Genomic DNA, 23,266 nt, shown 5'->3' on the forward strand with positions numbered 1-23,266 from the left:
AGGGCCAGAGCAGTCACCCCAATTCGCCATACACAAGGGACGGCTCTGCATATGGTTAACTTTATGCACGTAAGTGGTCCCACTGACTTCACTGGAACTATTCGTAAGTGCAAAGTTAAGCATGTGCATTTTCAGATCTGGGTCCAAAAGCAGTTGCCACAAGATGGCTTCTTTGGGGACCACAATAGGATGATTTGGTCTCAGTTCATTTCCTAGAGGACAGGTGTCCGTTACACATATGCACACAAAAGGATCACAAGTAGCACTAACTAGAATCTTTGTTAGTCACACTGAGGCCAAGGATTATATGAGCATAAAATCTGAACTTTCCTTTCAGTCCTACAATTGGTCAGGATTGAGTTCATTTGTGGGGAGGAGCTGGAAAAATCTCTCCCTCCCACCCATTCTGAGGATAGCCAGAAGTAAACAGAATAAATCCTGCACTCTTCAGAAACACAAAGTAACAACAGAGACAAAAACATCTAACCAACGGTGAACCTTTTTTCAGGGAAGTAGCTAACTCCAATCTTAAGCGTTAATAATTTGCCCACTCTTCGCTGATCTACTGACAGGAAAAGAAAATGTATCTAAAAGTATAACTTTAAAGTAGAAACTTCTGCACTGTGGAGGTCTACAAGATAACCCCGCATTTGGAAATGAAGCTTTCAATTATAAAAATACCACAACACCACACTTTACTGTTTAAACATTTTGGGTTAGATTGTCACTAATCCTCACATGGCCCTGCAAGGAAATACAGTCCCCTCAACAGTCTGGTGCAATTGTGCCACCAGTGATCACATCATGACACTGGGTCCTGTCACCAATTGTTCCCTCTCCAATAAACAAGAAGGCAAAGATGGGGCAGAGCCATGGCGGCACTTCTCCAAGCAATGGCTAGCAAAGTTGGATGGGCATGAAGTGTGGGGAAGTAAGTTACTCCCTTTGCAGGGCTACAATAAATTACCTGTCTGACTTTGCTGGAAAGAGGATTTATACTCACTCTCTGGGCCTGCCTGGAGGGATGATGGAGAATTTCCCAAGTATGTTTCATACTTATTTGGCTTTTGTTTGTTGCAAATACTTTGTAATCGAGTTATATTTCATAGATGGTTCATGATAGTTACAAAGGTTTCTGTACTTTCAGTGCTATCTTCATGAGAAATGTTTCACTTTTTCCAGACTTCTGGGCAAAGCAAAATGGATGGAATTTTCCATAAAGATACAGTAAAAGCGTTGTGCACAGCAAAATATGACATATTATAAACACTTGGTAAAGAGTATAAGTAGGTAGTAGGTGTCCACCTCCTGGGCACTCGTTGGTTTGTGGGACCAATCTGGCCATCAGGTTATTGGCAGGTGAGGGTGGAGAAAAAGCCGTAGAGACTTAATCTTGAACAATAAAGCTATATTTTCCTGAATCAAACATTTCCTTTTGGCTGTTTCTAACTGATTTTTAAAGACAATGTGCCAAATTCTGACACATTCCCCACTGGGATTGCACGAATGTAAACAGAGGCAGAATTTGCCCTATGGCATAGATTTATAAATTTTTAAGGCCAGCAGGAGCCATTATGATTATCTAGCCTGTTCTCCTTCATAACAGGCCATAGAATCTCCCCCCGTAATTTCTGTAGATAATATGTTAGTTTTCTTATCAGCCAAACTTATCTTCTATTCTGTAGAATATTTTTGTGTTTGAAAAATAAACAAAGAAAGATCCATCTGTGTGCTCACAAGCTGTTCCATTTCATTGTGGAGGCTGGGAATTTTAAGCTGATTCAACCTCTTAGGCGTCCCAGTTAGGCTGTGGAGCAAATTCCAATTTATTACTGCAACAGCATTCTAAGAGTGCAGGGGAAATGACATCAGGGAGAGAATGCAATCCCCTGAGGGAGGAAGACCAACTACTGTCACTAGGAAATATGTTAAAAATGCAGCTTAAAAGGGTTATTTAAAGCAGAATAGGGTTTGCTTCTTTTTTGGGGTCTGTGGGTGGGTGGGGGGTGTTTTAAAGTATACACAGGCCACCACTTCCTCAAATCTGTGATCAGAGGGGATCATCACTGTGTGATGGGAAGTAGTCAGGTCCAGCCAGTTCTGTGGCTCTGTTTCCCCTCCTCTGGACTTCATGGAAGATGTAGGTCAAGAGCCAGTGCTGACTGCCAGATGCTGGGACTGGGTGACAGGGGATGGATCACTTGATGACTGCCCTGTTCTGTTCATTCCCTTGGAAGCCCCTGGCATTGGCCACTGTCAGATGCCAGGATACTGGGCTAGTTTACTTCTGGGGGAATTCTGTGCTACTGCGCGTGTGCATAATTAATGAGCTATGCATATTTTTAAGTTTTTAAAAGCTTCTGCCGAAATGTTGCTGCAGTTCTGCCTTTTGCCCACCAGAGGGCGCTGTGGGGATAGACCGCAGCGGCAGCTCCCAGCCAGCTAGGGAAGAGAAAAGGCCTGCCTTCTACTCAGCTCCTGTCAGGCCAGGCCAGGAGACAGGGGCTAGTGGGTGACAGACAGTGTGGGGCTGCTGGGGGGTCGGACAGGGGCTCATAAGGGCTAGTGGGGGAGGACAGACTGGGACAGGAGCTGAAAGGGAATGGAGGCACAGGGCCACAGTGGGGAGGGAGGTGCAGGGCCACATGGTGATTGGGGAGAGGGTGCAGAGCTACATAGGGACAGAAGGTGTCTGAGCGGGGGCACAGAAACACATGGGGACAGGGAGAAGGGGGACAGGGACACATAGGGACAGGGGAGTGGCTGGGTGGGAGTACTAAGTTGGACCATTAGTCTGACCCAGCATGGCCGTTCTTATGTTCTATGTGTGGAGTTATAGATTGAGTGGACCAAATGCAAGGAAGTGGACCAGGAGTAGAGCCAGTGTGTGTGGGAGGGGGAGGAAGGAGGAGACATGTTCCTCCCCCAGCCCCCTGGTGCTTAGTCAGAAAAAATAATAAAGGTTGGGACTGTATTATATTTTTCATCGAGCCTCCCCCCCCCCGGGGAAGCTGCAGTCGATTGGGGTGGAAGGGGCCCTTGCAAGTGTGATTCCATTGGAGTTGCTCTGCCAGGGTCCAGGGAGGCACTAGGGATAAGAGCTAGGTAAAGGGCTTTTTTGGATCTGCTAGGTTTGGGGGCAGATCCCTTGGGTTATTCCATGGGGAAGGTGAACAATCAGAAAAGAACTCCACAGGGGCATCCTTGTGGAGATCTCCTCTCCTAGAGCCCCCTCCTGTGTGTCTTCCCAAACTCCTGGGCCATACTCCTGCTCTTAGCTAGAGATGCAGAAGTACAGCTCTCTTGGCAATCTGACTTCAAGCCATATTCAGTATAAACGAAAAACTGTTTTACAAGAGGCTTCTGCAGAGACATAGAAAACATTTCATGTGTTGAGTGGAAAGTCGGATAAAAAGACATTATATGAGTTGCTGTAAAATTAGTGCCTGGCCTTGTACGTTGGACAGATACATCTCCGAGTGTTCTCCTTTTGCGGGGCAGAGAGAGTGAGGCCATCACAGTACCATCATCTTGGAGTCTGTTACTTTTCAGATCCTGCAAGCTAAATCATCTCCATGGAGATTACTGCCTGGGAGACAATCATGCAGCAAAATCCTAATTAATTATTTATAAGCTACCCAACTCTATTGTTTAGCAGATTGGCAAACTTGTGTCATAATCAGGGAAGTTGCTTAAATTCTTTCCTCTAAGCAAGCAATGGTGCAATCTGTACCCAATGGAACCCTGCTGATTTAAACCTCAGGGCTTTTGCTTTTTTTTTTTTTATTTGCGTGTTTGTTCATGTCATTACATGGATGTTTCCAAAGACGAATGCTGTTGTTTGAGAGCCAGCAGCTGCATCAACAATCACATAAGGGCAAGCATGCATGTGCCAATCAAAGGTTAAATAGGCACCTTTGATTTCTCTCTCTTAAAAGGTGAGGTAACTTTTACAGAAACCTCATTCAGTATGGTAAAAACAGAACATCTGTAACCATCTGCTTCAATCTTCTACATCCCAACATGTCATATAAAAAGATTCTATTTTCCAAATCTGAAGCTGATTTACGGCTACCATATCTCTGCCTGTCGAGAAACTCTCTTCTGCTCAGGCACTGGAAGTCCTGGGTCTAGATGATAAATGTCAAATCAAAATTTTATTTGCATAAGATGAGACATTGTGTGCCTGTGCCTTTAGAGAGAGCCAGAATACTTTTATCTGTGTTTTACTTCTTCGTTTCCAATTTTGTTGGCTGTAAATGCCGTTATCATATCATGAGTGGTGACTCAGCAACAGAAGAGGAATTGTGACTCAGAAATATTAGGTTGATTTTCATTGCCTTTATCATGCCTCTTTTATTCACAGACTCAAAAAACTGCCTGTGTAAGTAACGAGGTATACTGAGCACTAGAAGCAATCAGACCAAGAGATTTATGCTATACATTTACAAAGTGGGTGACAGGAGGCATATTGTGCAACACCCTTCCTCCCCTTCTGCCCTCATCCTTGTCCATGGTACATGTTAACAGGATTTATGTGCGTATTTCCTGAGAAATGCCCTGCTGGAAAATTTACATCCCTTCATTGTTTGGTACCTGTTGTCCTCAGTCTGCTGTGTAAATGCTGCTTGGCATATTTTTACTGTGCATTCTCGAGTAAAATTCCCTGGACAGACCCATTCTTTTGGCATTCGGAAGGAGCCCTGCCTTGTCTTTTCATTATTTCCAACTGGAAATGACAGCTCTGCATCAACCATTTCAAGATTGATTTACCCTCAGAAATAAAAGGCAATTCATCTGGTCTGGCATAAATCTTCTTCCCAACAGGACTTAAAATATGGGTTAGCAGTTTGGTTACTCGTGTTCCATCCCTATGCAGTGGATCTTGGAAAGGGCTGTCTGGAGGGCTCAGTCAACGAGCAATAAAACCTTCTATTTCTAGATTATTGCTGGTTCAAATCCAGCCTAAATCAGTTACCATCTGATAGCTCTTAAATTTGGTAGTCTCAATCCAGTTGCCACAGAAGACTTCACATCCCAAAACCAACATATAAATTGATGGACCTTACAACTCTAAAGAAAGCCACCTTCCCCCAAAAAGTATTATTTTAAATATGGCGATAATACACTTCTATATTGCAGTAGTTATGTTCAAAAGGAAGAATAAATATATCATAAACATTCTTAGGACTTAAGTGTTATTCAATTTTTCAAATGCTGGATCAACATTAATCCGTCCTCTCGATATCCACCCATGTTGTATCAGTTATAATATACCACTGCAGTTCCAGAAACACTCCACTCTGGCACAGTCAACAGTGAAGCAAGTTTGCCGTGGTACCTACAGAAGACACAGTTCCTGCCATTTTCCTTTTTTTCCCTTGAACTCTGTAATACCCATCCCACCTCATTCACAAAGACTCCGTTTCCCCAGGAGGGAGTGGTGGAGAGCAATGACAGTTCAGGAACTGGGGAAGTTACTTTCTCTAAGTGTAATTGCGTGGGGAGCTACTGAAGAGTAGAGATCCAACATTACCTGTGCCGTCTTTAGTGAGGAAGGTGTGAGCTGAAAGGGGTGATAACTCAAGGTAGGTGCCCTGGAGCTGATGACTGTAAGATGAATTCTGAAGCCTAGCTTCCTAATAAAAAGGGCTGGATTTTTTTTTTTAAATGAATTCTTACATTAGCTGGAATGAAACCTGTACCTGTTGCCAAGACCTGTCAGAACATCCAAAAATGCTACTTCTAATACCTAAAACCTTGTGTACTCCAGCCTGAAAAAAAAGTCATATGCTATACTTCCTAAGGAGATTAGTTTAAAAAAAATGAGTTTGAAGTTTTACATCCAGTTGTTTTTAGGTTGAGAATGGACAAAATAACAGAACAATTTCTAAAAAGTGAATAACCACCTCGTTTCCATAGTCTCATAACTCAAAAACATCCTGTTCAACTACCTTCAAACTTTCAAAGAAAGTTCACCTCTGGACACATGAAAGCCTTGTAAAAAAGATGGGGGGAGAGGGTTTGGGTTTTTTTTCTGGTAAGCACCATAGGTCCGTAATTGGAATTAAAATAAAAACTGTCTTACAACCTTAATGACACAGTCACTACTCCTTAAGAAATGTTAACCAATACTGAATGCCATTTTCATTGAAAGGATAAAAACTGCATTTATATTAACTTCTGGTGAAGTTGCCAAGCAAATGTTTATTTTTGGCTTCCACATTTACTAAAGCCAAATGCAACAAGGAATTGGGATTCCACAATGTCTAACTGCTTTCCTTCCAGGTTACAATTTTGTTGGAACAAAAAAAAGCTGACTTTACTTATAAGTAGGAAAAAAACCTAGTAGCATCTGTTTCAATGTCTGTTTATATCATAGTTTGAATAAGGTTACAATTGTGAAATCTTTGTTATTGATCAGCTTCCAAACACAGCACAGCACCATCCAGAACATGTGCAAGGGAGGAAAACTTACTTCAAGTGTCTCATGTGCCAGTCCTTTAAGGTCTGCAAGTCCACGTGCAGAATGTTTATTACTAATTTAAAATACTGGCAAATCAGGGGAAAGGAGAGTGAAATAATTCTCAAGTCCCATGATCACTGTGCTCAGTTTTGCATGGTTACTAAAGATTCCTCCTCCAAATACTGGAAGACAGTTTTCAAAATTAATTTTGAGGCTTGATTTCTCAGCTACCATAGCCAATGATACAATGAAAAATGCCAAACTGAAGCAGTAGAAAGGATCTTTAGTGATTCAGGAGGCAACATCTTCGTTGTGAATCGGTCTTGAAGCATAATGTTAGAGGGCACTCTCTCTTTGGAGGTGCTGATTTGGGATGAAATGTAAAAGCAAGATGCTGGTCACTTGTGGTCATTAAAAAAATCCCTTACACTTTTCTCAAGCACAAGGGTCCTAGTCTTGGTGTTTTGGCAAAACTCCAGTTTGAATATATTCTCCTTGTCTACTACTCACCCCCCCCCCCTGCTCCCACCCCATAATTTAAACGTAAATATTATTCACATCCTCTTAGAAACTTGCATCCTGTTGTTGTGTGTGTTAAACAGTTGCAACAATGCACTCCATCAGTTAGCAATGTCTGTAACATACGTTGGCTTATGTTTAGGTGAAAGACGCTGGATAAATGACACACACAAAACGAGAAGGGTTTCGGATGATTTTAAAACTCTCTTACAGTTAACTAGAATCTTCCAAGGACCTACCTGCAAGTACATTTTCCTTTCAACCATAAGGTCCAGTTGATGATGATGATATGGATCGACAAGTTTAACACCGCTTACATTAAGGGAACTCTTCACCCTGTTTTCTCTCTCTACTGTATACTGCCACTAAGATCATTAAACCTATCTTAATAATAAGGCCCATTACATGGGCATGGGCATGATGATAAAAATACTTGGCTTTCTCTGACAGAACGATAACAAAGGAGTAATCTACAAAGCATTCTCTCAGAATAAAGACAGTAGGGGAGAAGCACTGAATGCTCCTCTAAACAATCAAAATGTAGCTCCCATTGAAGTCAGTAGGAGTTTTGCCCTTGACTTCAATGGGAGCAGGACCATTGAGAGGAAAAACGTACTCCCTGAAGACACTACTAAGAGAAGAGGTCTGCCATCCTCCCCTCAGTATGCCACAAAGAGGGAAACGTGTCTATTGGCCACACCCCTAATGCACTAAAGAGGGCCTGCAGCAGCCTAAGGTTTACCATAAGGCCCCACAGCAGGTAGAATGGTGTGAGAAGATAATGGACCCAAGGCCCTTTTTGGGGCATGTCATGGGGTGTATAGACCCCATGCTGGCCTGGCAACGAATGAGTTAATGCAGGAACTACCAGCCAATGCTGATTGGCAGCCTCACAGCAGCTGGGAGAATAAAAGAGCTGAGAAGCACAGGAGTGGGGTGGCTGCCAGAGGAGGCAGTAGACCAGAGAAAGTAGGTCCTGCCAGCAAGCTGGTGAGAAGCTGTCCCAGAGGGTCAACACCCTAGAGAACAGATGACCACAGGCTGCAGAAACCGATAGAACCAAGGTAGGATGGAGCTCAGGGTACAGCAGAAGAATTGTTGAGGGTTGATTCTGCCTGCCAGGGTTGAGGGCCCTGAGCTGGAACTCAGTTGAGTGGGTGGGCTTGGGTTCTCCAACCTATCCCTCAACAGAAACTTAAGAACCAAAGCGGGTTCCAGACCTCTTGAGGACAAGGACCAGCTAACCCCTGCCAAACATAAGGGGAAACCCATACACTCCAGTGAGACAGAATTTAATGTCTTTGCCTGCAGGGTAGGACTACAGAGATTCAGACAAGAAGGGTGGACTGACTGCCCCGCTGAACTGAACAGACTATGTGCAACACTCCATCTGACCAAAAGGAGGTGCTGATGCAATACGGCACCAGTTCACAGGGCCTCTATAGCTTCAGAGAAGCATCAGGACTGCTGTATGCTCATCAAACCACAGACTTTTGGGGGTTCTCTTCTCCATCATTAATGAGAGGTAATTTTACAGTATAAATGCCAGGGGGGTGGTTATGTGCTCATGCATACGCTTTTACAATGCTCATCCTAGATTTTATATGGATTTTGTTTTATTCCCCCGGCACTGTTAGTCTTAGAAGCAGGATGAGAATTAATTAAAAGGGAAAAGAGATTAATATTTCAGTCTGAGCGCCACAGCATGGAGAAGTTTTCTTTGGAAAGTTTATTTTTAAAGAGTCCATATTCCTGGGATATGATTGTGCTAATCAAGGCCCAGACCTATATTTCGTCAGCATCTAAAATTTTTAGTTAGGTCAATGGGAGTTTTGGATGTGCAGGAAATTCAGGCTTTAGGATTGCCAATTATGGGTAGCAATTATGATACAAGGGGTGGTGTACTGTACAGGGAATATAATATAAGGTACACAAAGGTATGTAATGGAGAGGGAGGGGTAGGGGATTCAGTTTATCACACAGGAGTATCAACTCTGAGGCCCTGATGGCTAAATTATAATAATTTTCTAAAATAATCTAAAATGGACCAGGCTGCAGATACAATCCTCTATTGGGTCCTAGTAACCCACAGTCCCCCATCCTGTTTGGAGAACTGACCCTGGAAAATATTTTCAAATGTTGGCAACTTTGTCAGTTAAACCTCACCCAGTTTCCTTTTGTTTTAGGTCTGCAGATCATTCTGTAATATTAAACTCCCCTCTTGTTTTTGTAATAATTCTACTTTGGTTTCATCTTGTTCAGCCTGAATGGTATTAATTTAATTGCCCTTTTTGGTTATGGACCATCCTGGAAATTATTACAGAGTTCCATGGAATTATTACAGAGGGAGGAAAGGAACTGTTAACATTTTTTTCCCCATCCTTCTCTGATTTCTAAGAAATATCTGTATCCCTGAAAGCAGAGGGACCTGCTGCTGCTCCTTTCTATTTATCAAAAGTAAATAAGAGGGGCCACCTAATGGCTCGGTGGGAAGGGTAATACAGAAACAACCAAGCTCAGGTTTTCCTGGAACAGTAGAACTGGAATGGACAAAGATGTGACAAGGAGGGTGAAGAATGGATTGTCCTTTCACAAGATCTAGCAGCTGGTTACCAAGCAATTTTACGGCCACAGAGAAGGGTACCTATTCTCCCTGTTCAGAAATCAAGGTGGTTGTTTTGAACAGTTGGGGGAGAATGAAATTTGAAAAAGAGGCAACCCAGAACAAAGGAATGGGTAAAAAAGCCTTTGGCAATGTACTCATTCGGACTGTGTAATCTCACTCAGACTGTAGCCCCCACCCCCATCACACGCACACCCCCTTTTCTTGGCAGCTGCCTTAGCCAGAGTCAATTGAACAAGGGAGAGTCCGTACTCAGATTTCTGGAATCCTTTTGCCAAAAAGTTAGGTAGAGCACCAGCAGCAACGCAGGCTTCCCACTTCACCCTGCCAGTGACCTTAACACAGACTTGGATGTACCACCGTCCCCAGAGTGGAGAACAATTCCCTCTCATTCTACTTGGTCCAGAATTTCATCCCAGAAAATACCACAAATCATGTCATACTGTGTAGAACTATTTAAGTGGTGCTGTGCAATGTGAATTGCTGTCCATGAGGGACTGAGCTAGCCACTGCCTAACCCATTTTATTTAACTTTTTACTTAAACTACCCTGAAGGAGGAGGTTGCATTTTGCTACTCTGGAGCTCAGAACTGCTTTCATCTCATTTGAGCCAGGCATTCCTTTGCTAAGTGGCAGAAATAATTTAATTTTTAAAACAGATCCTAAATAAAAACATTTGTGACATTTTCTGCATAAATTATTGGCTCCATGTCCTAGAAATATACTAATCCTGATTTAGCTAAAATAAAACCAAATACATTACATTCAGTGGAATTACACCAGCAATTAAGTCCATTTTTTTAGCCCCTGGATAAAACCATGCATTGTATTAAATTATGTGTTTTCCTGGTTTTGCATTTTTACATTCCTAAAAACAAGAATGCACATGGCTACCACTATAATACTGATAACTTCCAGCTCAATCCTATATTAACTTGTGCAAGCACAGCATTAACCTCTCAATTGCATCAGATAATCCATGACAAGGATTAACAGAGCTGCCTTTTTGAAAATGAAGCAATTTTAGCCCTCCTTTTACTGTGACTGCTTTCTGAAGTGTGCTTTAATGTGCATGCCATAGTTCAGAATGAGCGAACATTTAAATTAGCTTATATAATATGCTGTTAAAGTGTCATAAAGGGCTTTGTTGGGCAGATAATGAGAAGAATTTGGGTGTACAGTGAAACAAAGACACAGCTGCCTGTGCCAAACATTCAGTTTATGGCAATACTTCATACAAATTATTCCCTATAACAACTGAACTGTCATATCCTACAACCACATCCCAGGCAACCTCCCAACTGAGCTTGCTAAGGCTGCAGTCTGATGTGCTGTACACACAAACACCAGTAATACCCAGATGTTCTCTATGTAAAACATTTGGTTTGAAACACATAGCACTTCTTTCCAAAAAGCCATTACATTTGTTTAATGGACTCATACAGCTCAACTAAAATATCCTGGAGCAGACATTTGACTGCAATTCTACTCTATGAGCCCCATCTGCAAAAAAGAGAAAAAGCAAATGAGAATGCTTTACATGATTTATGCTGCCTTTATGATCAGCCAGTTCATAAAACACAAGCTCTGCTCTACAGACAATAACACAGATTGCTTTCAAGTGTGTCATTTAGCCCTTGCCTGCATTAAACAAATACATCAACTGAAACAAAGGGCCAAAATTCTTCAGCTTACAAGTGTAACCAAGAGCAGAATTTGGCCCAAAGCTGTCTCAAGGAATGTGATTTTCTGTTTTACATTCAGGGAGAGGGAATAATGATAACTGGTAACATTCATAACTACACAGGTTTCTTCGCATCGGAGGAAGGCTGGAAGGAGGGAGGTTAAAGTACATAATGAAATTCTTTTCTCTAATGAATTCCTCTATGGTAATATTCCCTCCACAATGAAGCATTTCATGGTCCTGTTAGAACACATTTTTATAATGAAATGCTAGACAGGATGAACTGAGACGATACTTATGTCACTGAAATAAAGAGATGCATAGAAAACTCTTGGATTATACTCAGAATAAGACTGTTGCTGAAAAAGAGGGCCAGCCAATCACTTGGCTGCCAATATGTTGCACAATTTTTTTTGCTGAAGGCCCCTTGTTCATTACGAGTCTTAACGACTTAAGCGGATAATTGGGTAGGGTGTGGGCATGAAGAAGAGGAGACAGTCTGTGGGTGGAAGAAAAGCTAACATCTACAGTGCTCAGGGGATACAACTACAGCCTCAAAGGAAGATACTCACTTTTCCTTGTCACAGAGGAAGTGCAGCCTTTTCCTAGGATGTACGAAGCTGCCACAAACAGTCAAGTAGAAGAAGGCTAGGCTTATGATTAAGGCACTGGAGTGGCACTTGAGAGTTTGGGCTTCTGTTTCTTGCTCTGCCACAAATTTCTCGTGTGACCTTGGGCAAGTCACTTAATCTCTCATTGCCTGAGGCCTTGTCTTCACTAGGAAGGGTTTGTCAGTATACCTAAACCAGTATCGCTATACCGTCAAACCCTCCTATGGAGACGCAGCTTATGCCAGCAAAAAAAACCTCTTGACAGTATGGCTCAGTCCAGTTCCCCCAAATGAAATAAGCTATACCAGCAAACAGACTTTTTTTGCCAGTATAACTGTGTTTACCGTAGGGCTTTTGCTGGCATAGCTGTGCGAGTTAGGGGTATGTTTTTATTTTGTCATACTGCTAACTGATAGAGCTGTGCTGGCAAAACTTTTCAGTACAAACCAGACCTCATTTCCCCTTCTGTAACATGGGGGAAATAATTCGTCCTATCTCAAAGGGATGTAGCAAGGCTATGTTAATGGTTGTGGGGTGCTCCGACATTATGGTGATGACAAGCACCACAGAAAAAGCCTATACATAAAAATGGAGGAGGAAAAGTTGGGTTATATAAAGAAAAGGCTGCTCAGGAAAACACAATGGAGACAAGGTTCAAATATTCTTTGCTTGTGGGAGGGAGGTGAGTACCCTCCTCATGTACACCCTTATCTGGGTTAATTAAGGTCAACTAAAGCTCATTCTCAGATGACTGGGACCAACGAACCATAAAAATAGCCCAGACGTCAAACAAACAAATGTTTAGCTAACCACTGCTATCACAATAGAGTTATCAAATGTTTTTACCCATTGGTGTAGGTCCAACTGTACTGCTTTCTAATGTATTTTAAATACTCTTGTGGTAAGGTAGTAGTACTGTATTTTAGCTGGTATTTTTACAGGCTATAATATTTCATATCGGTATGCAACTACTTCAAGCCTCAGGGAGTGTAGTGTTAGTCAACCTACCCTCCTGCTGAGCATTCAGCTACCAAGGAGGTTTCACTCTTCAGTATTCTCCCGATGGTCACTTTTTCCTATGCCAAAATGTTCCACTTGGAACAACAAACCGCAGAACACTGCAAAGGTGATTATGAGGTATGTCTTCATTTCAGATTTAACTACAGATGCAAGGGTTCTAAATTCCAGGACTACACTATTTACACTATTTTAAGCATGTCATTCCTTGTGACAAACATAATTAAAAACCCCAATATGGAACCAAAACACATTATGACTTTATTTCTGCAAAGCCCAACAAAAACAAAACAAAAATTCCAAATGTGTATGATAGTGGGCTGTTTTTTTAAACAAATGATGCATGGTCATTTTTCTTCATTTATCTTTTGCTTAAATAGGGATAATCATTTGTATCAATAACAAACAAAACAGTTATTTTCAATTATTATCGTTAGCAAACACTAATCCTAAAGTTCATGCTGCCTTGCAGAGATGTTTTTATCTAAACTCATTGCTAGATTATGAAGCAGGTTCTACAAGGAAAATATTCAGACTCATTTTTAAATTAAACAAATCTCTTCCAAATACAGTGAATATTATGGAGGTGTCTCTAGAATGTCCATCATTAGGATTGTGTCAAGATTGGTAGTTATAGTAGGGATTAGATCCCTTTTCTGTGTATGGGAAATATAGTCTGGAGGCGTCAGTAGCAACTCCATTGTCAAAACTGCACTGTGATTTCCACCTAAAGCAGGACCAAAATCTCTCTGCTCTATATCTTAATGACTGAATTTAGTCTCCAACTTTGGCACAATAATCCTTCGTAGGACAAACAAATGTTCTATTTTTTTCAGTCAAGTATGTACAAATCACTGTGTCTGTGCCAAGGCATTGGTGCTTAAAGACACCCTGCCCTCTCCACTGCCACAAACACTGCTGACTCAGCTCTCCAACACACTGAAGCACTCGCACCGTGGGGAGTCTTTCAAGCACCAGTGCCTCAGCTCAGGCACTTGGCTCCTCCAGTACTACTGCCTGAGCTCTCCAGTATGCCAGCAGCAGTGCCAAGGTCACTACGGGCCTCTATGCCAAAATACCAGCACATCAAGGGCTTACCCAGTGCTGCTGACTTGGTCTACCAGGTAGCCAAGGTAACAGGCCTGAGGGAGCCCTTGAAGCACTGATGCCTTATCACAGAGACAGTGGGATCCCTAGTCACTCTCCTGCCTCCCATAGAATCTTCAATCACCATCAAGCTCCCCCACATCCCACCTCTTGTCCTCCTTGGTTCCCCAGTGCACTATACAACTGCCCCACTGGGAGTGAGGATGTGGTGAATGGCCCATTTAAGGAGACCATGAGAGGCTGAGCAGGGATGTGGGAGACAACATGGAAGGTGAAAAAATGTGGGGTGTGCAGTGGGCGACGGGGTTGTGGAGGGAAGAGTGCTGTGGTGTAGATGTTGCTGAAGTAATGTGGACAAGGAACAACTGTTGTAGGTTGCGAGGGATGACTGGGGAATTACCTAGGGATTAATTGTTGTATTAATGGAAGATTAACTCTTTATTAAAAAAGCTTTTGGTCTGGGATAGAAGGATGATGGTCATGTGATCATTTTTGCCAAGGAATGGACTGTGGCCATGAAATAAGCTACAAACCATGGAATGAACTGCACTTAATTTGCAATTTTGAGTTTACCTACAGTTGGCTCACAAATCTAATTCCACCAGGACTGCTCCTAACATTCCAATCCTGTCAAGCACTTTTCCCACAGCAGCCATTTTTTTAAAATAAAAGGAACTAACCATAAAAATATTTTATTCCTTTCCTCCGTGTGTCAGAACAGGACTTGAAAAATCACACTCAAGCAAGATCCAGGACTTGTATTCAATCCTGTACCAGTGGCAGTTACAAGGTCTGATATCTTGGGAACAATCAAAACTAGTAGCAGTGCTATCTGTCCTTGGAGAGCAGGGATATTACAAATATCAATAATCCATATTAGTTTAATGGCATGACTTGGGGATTGTTTAATTTGTACACATGGTGATTGGTATAAAAATCATATTTAGCTGCAATTAGAAATTAGACAGCACCACAGCAAGGGACGACTGCATTCAGGCATTTTTTCCCCATTTGAACATGTAGTTAAAGGTGATGGGAGGGCCTCTACATGAATTAAACATCTGGTATTTTTGGTGTGATTCCAGGATGTTTGATCAGTATGGCCAGACGCTATACTCTCATGGAATACCTCACCCAGCCCCCTAGTGTTCAAAGGTCTAGGATCTTCTAATTTATACAATGTACAATGTTGTCTGTGCAGACATGGTGATAAATATAATCTGTTTAAAAAGCAGATCCTTCTCAAATCATAACTCACAGATGCTTAAAGGCTTTCATGTGGGTAAGACAAATGAGAGCCACAGTGCCTGATTCTATAGCCAGGGAGTACAGGAAGCAACAGCAGGAGAACACTATTGAAAGCCTGGATACACTTATGGCTTTAGTGAATTGGTCATAAAATATAACAACACACAGATGCAGTTTTTACCTTGCTCTGTAGTTTTTTCACTGTTGGCCATATATCTAGCAAATTGTGGAAACAGTTTTTGGTTTTGTTTGTTAAATAGACACATATGGTATCCCTGTCTGTTAAAAGATAGCTAAAAGATGCATCAACCAATTAATTTGCATATCTAGTATTACACTTCTGATTGGTCAGTATATGGGGTATACTTGGAGTTGCAAAGAAGTGTGTCTCAAACAAAGAAGTAGAACAAGAATTTTTTTTTAAAAGAGTCAGGTGCATGCCCTGGCAATGTAGGGCCAAATTCTGCCTTCTGGGGGAAAAGAACAAGAGAAAAATGTCAACAGATCTGTGTGCTATAAGGGCACTATAATGTTTCTCACATTCTCTCTCCTTTGATTTTCATGGATCTGTGCATGTGGATCTGGCTGTGGCCAAGGTTTACCAAATATTGTCAGTGTTTTTTAACCCATGTATGACTTTCTCCTCTGGTATTTTGTGGCTACCACCTGCTGCTTATTGGCTCTACAATCTAGCAAAACTTTCTAGTTATTTACCAAAAAACAAAAACAAACAAACAAAAAAGACTCACAGAGTAACTGTGATTAGAATTCTATAATGAATAAACAATCTTTAGCATGAACTGCAAGTTCCAGACATCTTTATCCAACATAGATGAGCTCAAACTAGAATATGTATGAAAACACTCTCCACATGTCATATCATAATTGTAATTCTTAGGCAAAAATAAAATCACACACAGCCGAACACCACAATACATTTGAACAATATGTGCCAAAAGAGATTTTGTACAGTTTTCATTCTGTTGGGTTCTCTCACACATGGTGTTTTGAAACCATTTGTAACAACACTTAGTACTTATAGTATTTTTTAACTGAGAGTTGCTTTATAAACAGTAGGCCAAATTCTATCATGAATTTCACTTCAGTGAGGTTGCATGGGGTGTAAATCAGGGCCGAATTTGGCCCATAAATTAACACAACTTCTCTGAGTGGCAAAGTAGCAGTATCCCTATTTTATAATGGGCAAGCTGAGGCACAGAGAAGTTAACTGAACTGCCCCAAATCACACAGCAAGTCAGCGGAAAGCCAGAAATAGGATCCCAGAGCCTAGAAATCCATTCACTTGTTTATAGATCCAAAGTCCTCCAGTAAATGCCACCCACCAGACGTCCACCCAGGAATCAGAGTGAGCATCTGCCTCTGACTGAGTTAAAAGAGCTAAAAGATTTGTGAAAACTAACATATTTAGACTACTCTGAGTCCTTACTGGCAACTCATTGACGCAGACTTTTACAGAATATTTACTTCACCAAACTAACTTGCTTCTACATTTTTCAGCCATTTGTTTAAGTTATTTTTAGCTAGGAGCACCCCTTCTGATCTAATCTCTCTAGTTTGAGGATCTGGAGAGCCGTGCTTTAGGAAGGATGGCAGAATACAGGACAATCAATTTCTGTTTTCAGTTCCTGAAACTCAACCCCTTCCTGCACATTTCAGATACTCAAGTGAGGGTTAGATGTAGCCATTTGACACTTACCTCATGATATTTCCCACTGTAATAAATTTGTGGTACTTTCTAAGAAGGACTGTAAGCAAAAATAAACAACACACCATTGCATTTAATTAGGAAATATTTATACCACTGTTTTAGAACAAAGTTATGTAATAAGTAGGGATGGAACAAAACAACAAAAATCAGTCCCCAAAGCCAATTTTCTTAGGCTTATTATAGGCAGTGCAGATAGCAATTCCCAGAGTTAATGCCTGACACTTACTGTTATAAGGTTCTGTTTTCAGTTACTTATATCTTTGCCAAATTTTAATTGTTTGGACTGCCAATTTTTTCCATGCTGGGTATCTGCCTCAGGATGAATATTGCTGGAAAGTTTTAGCAGTCCAGCCATTTCCAAGAAGGAGGTTATGAAAAATGTTGTTTTGCCCATGCTAAAAAAAAAAATCTTAACTTTTTCACTAAGCTGTAACACCTCCATGCTTTGGAGCAGGAACTTGAAATTTAGCAGGGGGTCTCCCTGGTGTCAGGAATGTACCTTCTCTCATCTCCATGGAACCTTGCCCAAATTTATCAAAGTCATAAGCCTCTGAAAAATCTCAGTTTGCATATGCTCAATAGAATGTTGTTAGAGTTTGGAGCTAAATTTGCCAAAGATTCCATCTGCACAGAGCATGCTGCAACCCCTCACAGCTCTTGTGTGATAACTGGAGCGTGTATGCACTGTCTCCGCAGAAAGACTGAGCATGCTCCATCCTGGGACTGCAGGAGCTCAGACCTTCCCTGCAATTGCTTCACTCAACTGCTAGGTCCCATTGTGGCACCAGACACAGGAACTGAGAGCAGGAAGACTCTCTCTCCTGCACTCTCAATGCTCCCCCAGCTTGTTCCCCATCAGTATAGAAGAGGAGAGTGCAGCTTGACTGGAATGCAGATAGGGGGTTTTCACAACAAAATTTTTGGTGGTCTCTAAGTGTGGCCACCAACTCTTGCTGGTGGCTGCTCTGACAAATTTTCCTAGCATACTTAATTAACTTTAGGCAAAACAAATAAATATGCACATATACTTGTCCAAATCATTGTAATTTATTTATGTAAGGTGGGGTTTTTTTTTTGCAGATTTAATAAGGTATAGTTGTATTTTGATGCCCGTGGCCCCTGCTGCCTCCCCCCGCCCTCCATGGATGTCCCTGGCCCCTGCTGCTTCCCCCACCCCACATTGCCCCAAGCTCCTTTCTGTGGCCTCACACCCTAGGCTTAGCCCGAACCATGCCTCTTTACCATGGTGCCTTGTAAGATCAGATTTGCTAAAGCCCAAAGCCGGAGCCCCACAGCTGGAGTCAAGGGTGGGGGAGGCTGAAGCTTGGTGCCCTGCTGCCACCCCAGGAGGCTGAAGCCCGGAGCCAGCTGAAACGGGGGCAGGGGGAGAGCTGAAGCACGATGCTCACTGCCAGAGCCCCAAGGCTGAAGATGGAAGGGAGGGGGATTAAGCCCACCCCCAGAGTCCTGAGGCTGAAGGGGGGGAGGGGCTGAAGTCCCCTGGAGCCCCTGGACCCTGCATGGAGGGACCACTGCTTTGCCCTCTCCCCCAGAAGGCTGTCATGGCCACAGGAAACCCCCCCCCCCCCGGTGGCTTCATGCGGCCACAGTGGCCACATTTGAGAAATGTGTAAGGAACAGGGAGAGGAGAAGGAAGAGGTGTGAGGCACAGGAGCCAAGTGGGAGAGAGACTGCTCTAGGAATGAATCAGGGTTGAGTAGTAAAGGGGGTTGTCTGTTGGATCCCTGCCTCATTTGTTGCAGAAGTTGTAAGGTACATACTGAAAGAGGCAGGGAACTGCAAGAAAAGAAAGGATGATCGCATGGCTAAGGCACTTGAATGCTGCCTTGGGGACCTGGATTCTATCCCTGCCTCTGCCACAGAGTTCCTGTGTGATGCTGGGCAAGTCAATGAAGCCAAAACATTTACAGGTGGCCACTGTGTATTCCTCATTTTCTAGGTGCTTGACTTGAGATATTAGGGTCTGATTTGCAGAAGTGCTGAGCACTCAGAACAGCAACAGAAGTCTACAGGAGATCTATTCTGAACATACAAAGTGCTATAAAATGCTAAGTACTCTGAAAAAGTCAAGTCCCAGCATCTCAAAGTGGGCACCCAAAGTATGCTGACACTTTTGACACTTGGATTTAACCTCTGCTCCATGCGTAAAATGGGAATAATAATCATATCACTTCACATCACAACAGTGTTCCAAAGACACATTAATGAATGTTTGTCATGAACTAAGTTACTACAATGAGAGCATTATAGAAAAGTTATAAGGAAATTTATAATTCTGTATTTGGTTTGAATAATGTGTAGTAAATAATGCATAGGGCCTCACAGGAACAATGAGAATACAAATAAATATTGACCTGCCCATTCACTGTATGAGGGAGGAGTCCTGTGGATAAAACAGTACATGATCACGTAATTAAAATGAAGCATACAAGAGAGCTGAATTAAGGTTCCACAGACAACTTTACCACTGACATTTCCTAACTTTTGAGTCCTTGACTTTTCAACATTAACTTGCTTTTAATGTAGGTTTTTTTTCCTCTGGCTGTAATAGATTACTGATCTACCCCTAAAGGGCTCAATTATGGGTTGTCTGACAGACACGTTATGTAATTTGCTGATGTAAAAGTTCCATAAACTGGACCTGCCATAAAGTGGTTCCCCACTTGCCACAGAGCTCTACTGGAACTGCTAAGCACCAGACCCTTCTCAGTTCCCTGTGTATGGGGCATGCCAGAAGACAGAAGGAAGAGTGGGCGCTGCGAGTCTCAGCCTACAGCCACTGCAACCAGAGCACAGTGTACGTTAGAGCAGCCCTATAGCCCTAAGGACTGGGCAGAATGTTGACTGAGCCAAGAATACTGGAAGGCTTTGAAGTGGTGCACAACCCCTTTACTCCCACCCTTCCATTCCTACACTGAGATCAACTCAGCAGAATGGAGAATCAGGACACTACTCCTTGTGATCTGCACAACCGCTCTTATCTTGTTAATTGGGACACACTCCACTTAAAAAATCTTGTTGTAAACAAACAAATGCATCTGTGTTACAAATAAGACCCTAATTATTAAAATGACCAAACTTTAAAAAAAAATCCAATTTACTTGTCACTATTTATGTTTTTCACTTCTCTCTGTCAGGGCAATGACAATCAATGAAGCCAGTTTCCCTTTGTTTACACCATTTCACTTTCAGGTTCTCAAAAGCAATGTCTGAGTTTCCAGCACCACAGGGGAATGCTGATTTGTTTTGAAACAAGGTTTTTTCATTGGAATTTTTTCAACTGTGCAAATGTTTCAAACAATCTAAAATTTTGCAAGAGATTGCTTTTATAGGATGTAAATTTGGGGCCAAATTTAATTTGGCAGTGTCCCTATGATTGAGAGCTGCATGGTGCACTTTTATACATAAGTGTAAATAAGATATAAACACATGTACCAATATGCATGAAATGCCTGTGTTTTATGTTGTGCTGCAACCTGTCATCAGTTCTCAGACTAATAAGCCTGTCTTAGGGGTAGGGAGAGAAGAACTATGTGGTTTGCCCTCTGCTGGCCAGGAGGAAGATAAAAGCCCTGACTCTCAGGAGGGGACCAGAGAAAAAATTACCTGCTGCTGCTCCCACTCCCCTAGCCCACCCCTGGCCCCTGCAGAAAGAAAAATCTTTCCAGTGAGTGAATGTTGAAGGGGTCAGACACTGGGTGCTTGGAGAGTGGTTGCATGAGAAATTGTTACATACAATATATAGTGTTATTAATAATTGGGACATTGGGGTATGGAGGGGGAATTGAATGATGACACAAGAGGGAACCCCTATATGAGTGGACCCGCAGAGGGCTCTGGATGTGCCTCCTTTTAAAAAAATCAAGTTCTGCTCTGCTTTGAGTGCATCGTGCAATGTAACAGGCTTTCATCTGGATTCTTGCCATGTTTCACAATACTAGACCTTCTTTTGCCGATATTAACCAAAACATACACCGTATCAGCAGAATACCATTTACTGGCTTATATGTAATCCCAGAAAAAAACTACTTAAAGATGGAGTTAAGGTTGAAAGGCCCTATCAGCAGTTTAGGGTAATTGTCCTCAAACCAAGCGTTTTCTAGCATGAGCATCTTGCAGGATTTCCTTTCATTATGCACCGTGTACTGTACAGGCACATATGACCATTACCTAGCATGCCTTGCACTTATATGATTATAACTATGGATTCCTTGGCTAACCCATACTGATTATAGTACATGAGCAAAGTTTTGTTCTGCTGCTTTCATGTGCAAGAGGACAAGCGGAGAAAACACCTACAGGAATTTCAATGTACACAGACTTTCTATATCCTCCTATATCACCCTTACACTTATAGGAACTTTCACTTAAGATATCATAAGGTGTGAATTTTATACCCACCCAGTACTAAATAAGGAAATCTTGTTTGGAAAACAGCGTGCCCCAGAACATCATATTGGGATATTAATTTATCTGTTTCATGGAACACACAACGTTGTATGTAGTAACTTGTCGTTAACTAGTACACATTCAAATAAGTTGTTTTTAGCAACAAACTAAATATATCATACAATCCACCTAGCAGTTTTTATTTTCAGAACACTTTGTGAACATGTTTCAGTGCAAAATGGTAAAAAAAAAAAAAAAAAAAGGTAAACTGAATACACATAGCCTGTTAAATCAAAGCCAAATACTATTCCCACTGAAGTCAATACAGACTTGCTGTTGACTTTAGTTGGGGCAGGATTGAGCCATTTATAGGACTCAATTCTCCTCTCATGCTGATTTTGTACTGATGTTACTCCATTGACTTCTGTGGTGTTACTTCTCATTTACAGCAATGTGAGATCAGAATCAGACTCTTAGCCTGTCAAATCTGTCGACTGACTTTGTTGTTAAGTTGTTTATTACAGTTAGAAACAACAGAATGCAAAATTCAAAGCTTACATTTTATATTAAAGTCTGACTACTCATGCAATAATCTTTAGCAAAATGTTGTATAGCTAAATTGCTTGTTGGCTAATAAAAATTTTTAAAGGCCAAATATGTTAGCGCAGATCACTTGGACAGGGCTAATAACTGGGAATGTAATGTTGTTTCCAAGGTTCAGGTTTGCAATCTGTTGCCATACAGCTTGAACTATTTACATACTGCTGAGTGAAAAAAGATGACTGGAAGCAAACAGCCAGGTTAGAGAGTGACCTTGGGACTCTTGAAACCTAGCTTCTGGTTATTGGACAATTTGTGCTTAAGACATAATGGAATGGTGCCTGCCACACTGCTCTCTGTGCATCCCCTGCTGGTCACAGTATGAATCTATTCAAGCCTTTTCAAAGATGCCATAAATACTGATGACTAATGAGAATAGAAGGGAAGAAAGAAATGAGAATGAAAAAAAGTTGAATGAAAACCCTGTATCTCTCCTGACCCAGCCCCCTTTTCCTGCATTCTCCTCTTGTGGGTGAAGTGGTCTGTGAGATAAATTAGTGCTCGAAGTACGAGAGTCGGGGGTGGAAACTGAAAAAAAAAAAGTAATTTCTATTAACTTCATGTCTGGTTGGGTTCAGGGCCACTAGCTCTAATTCTTTAGAACCAACAAAATGCAGATATTTCACATGTGCTCAAACAGGAGAGTTCAAGCAAAAACATTATATTGTAATTGAATGTAGCTTAATTGATAAAAATAAATGCCATGTGGCAAGGATTAAATTTTACAATATAAAATTAAGCTATAATATACTCCAGTAAGTATTCTAAATACCGGTAGACAGATTGCATGCAACATTTTTATTTCATTTAAGAATCCAGCTGTATTTTGATTTTCACCCTTTCTCCCTATTTCCCCAAGCTTTGCTACCTCAGCCACAAAGATTCAGATCAGACTGAAATTTGAAATACTTCATCTCTTTTCAGAAGAGGACTTTCCCCTAAACAAATCTGATTAAAGCCCATTCAACATCTTTCTTTAAGTTATTCAAGTTTAAAAAATAGATATTTCTTACTTTTTTGCAACTAAAAAACATCAGACTTTAAAACAATCAGTCTCCATAATAGAGATCATTAGCTTCTGTTAGTCTGAAATTTTAGACCAGCCAAGACAGCAAACATTAAAAATCTTGTACTTGAAGTGAGCATGTGCAGAGATGTTCATCTCTGGTTTCTGTTTAGCCAGCCTCCAAATGAGCTAGTAAAATGAAAGAACACATAATGTAGTTGTACAGCTTGGTTGAAACTCTCATTT

At 41.6% G+C, this 23,266-nt stretch overlaps 1 protein-coding gene and 1 long non-coding RNA gene across 3 annotated transcripts in view; one reads left to right on the top strand and one right to left on the bottom strand.

The window, feature by feature from the left end:
- The window catches only part of NUAK1 (NUAK family kinase 1), a 59,509-nt gene that overhangs the window by 34,713 nt on the left and 1,530 nt on the right, over positions 1 to 23,266 (bottom strand). The window lies entirely within an intron of this gene.
- Positions 7,752 to 20,116, top strand: LOC122464908. 2 transcript variants are annotated; one of them, XR_006289336.1, is made up of 3 exons: positions 7,752 to 8,049; positions 8,297 to 8,510; positions 19,577 to 20,116. It is a non-coding gene; the product is annotated as an uncharacterized LOC122464908 (long non-coding RNA). The 2 variants fall into 2 exon arrangements; XR_006289337.1 differs by lacking the exon at positions 19,577 to 20,116 and adding an exon at positions 10,164 to 10,289.

This window comes from Chelonia mydas, chromosome 1, assembly GCF_015237465.2.
Source record: "Chelonia mydas isolate rCheMyd1 chromosome 1, rCheMyd1.pri.v2, whole genome shotgun sequence".
NCBI lineage: Eukaryota > Metazoa > Chordata > Testudines > Cheloniidae > Chelonia > Chelonia mydas.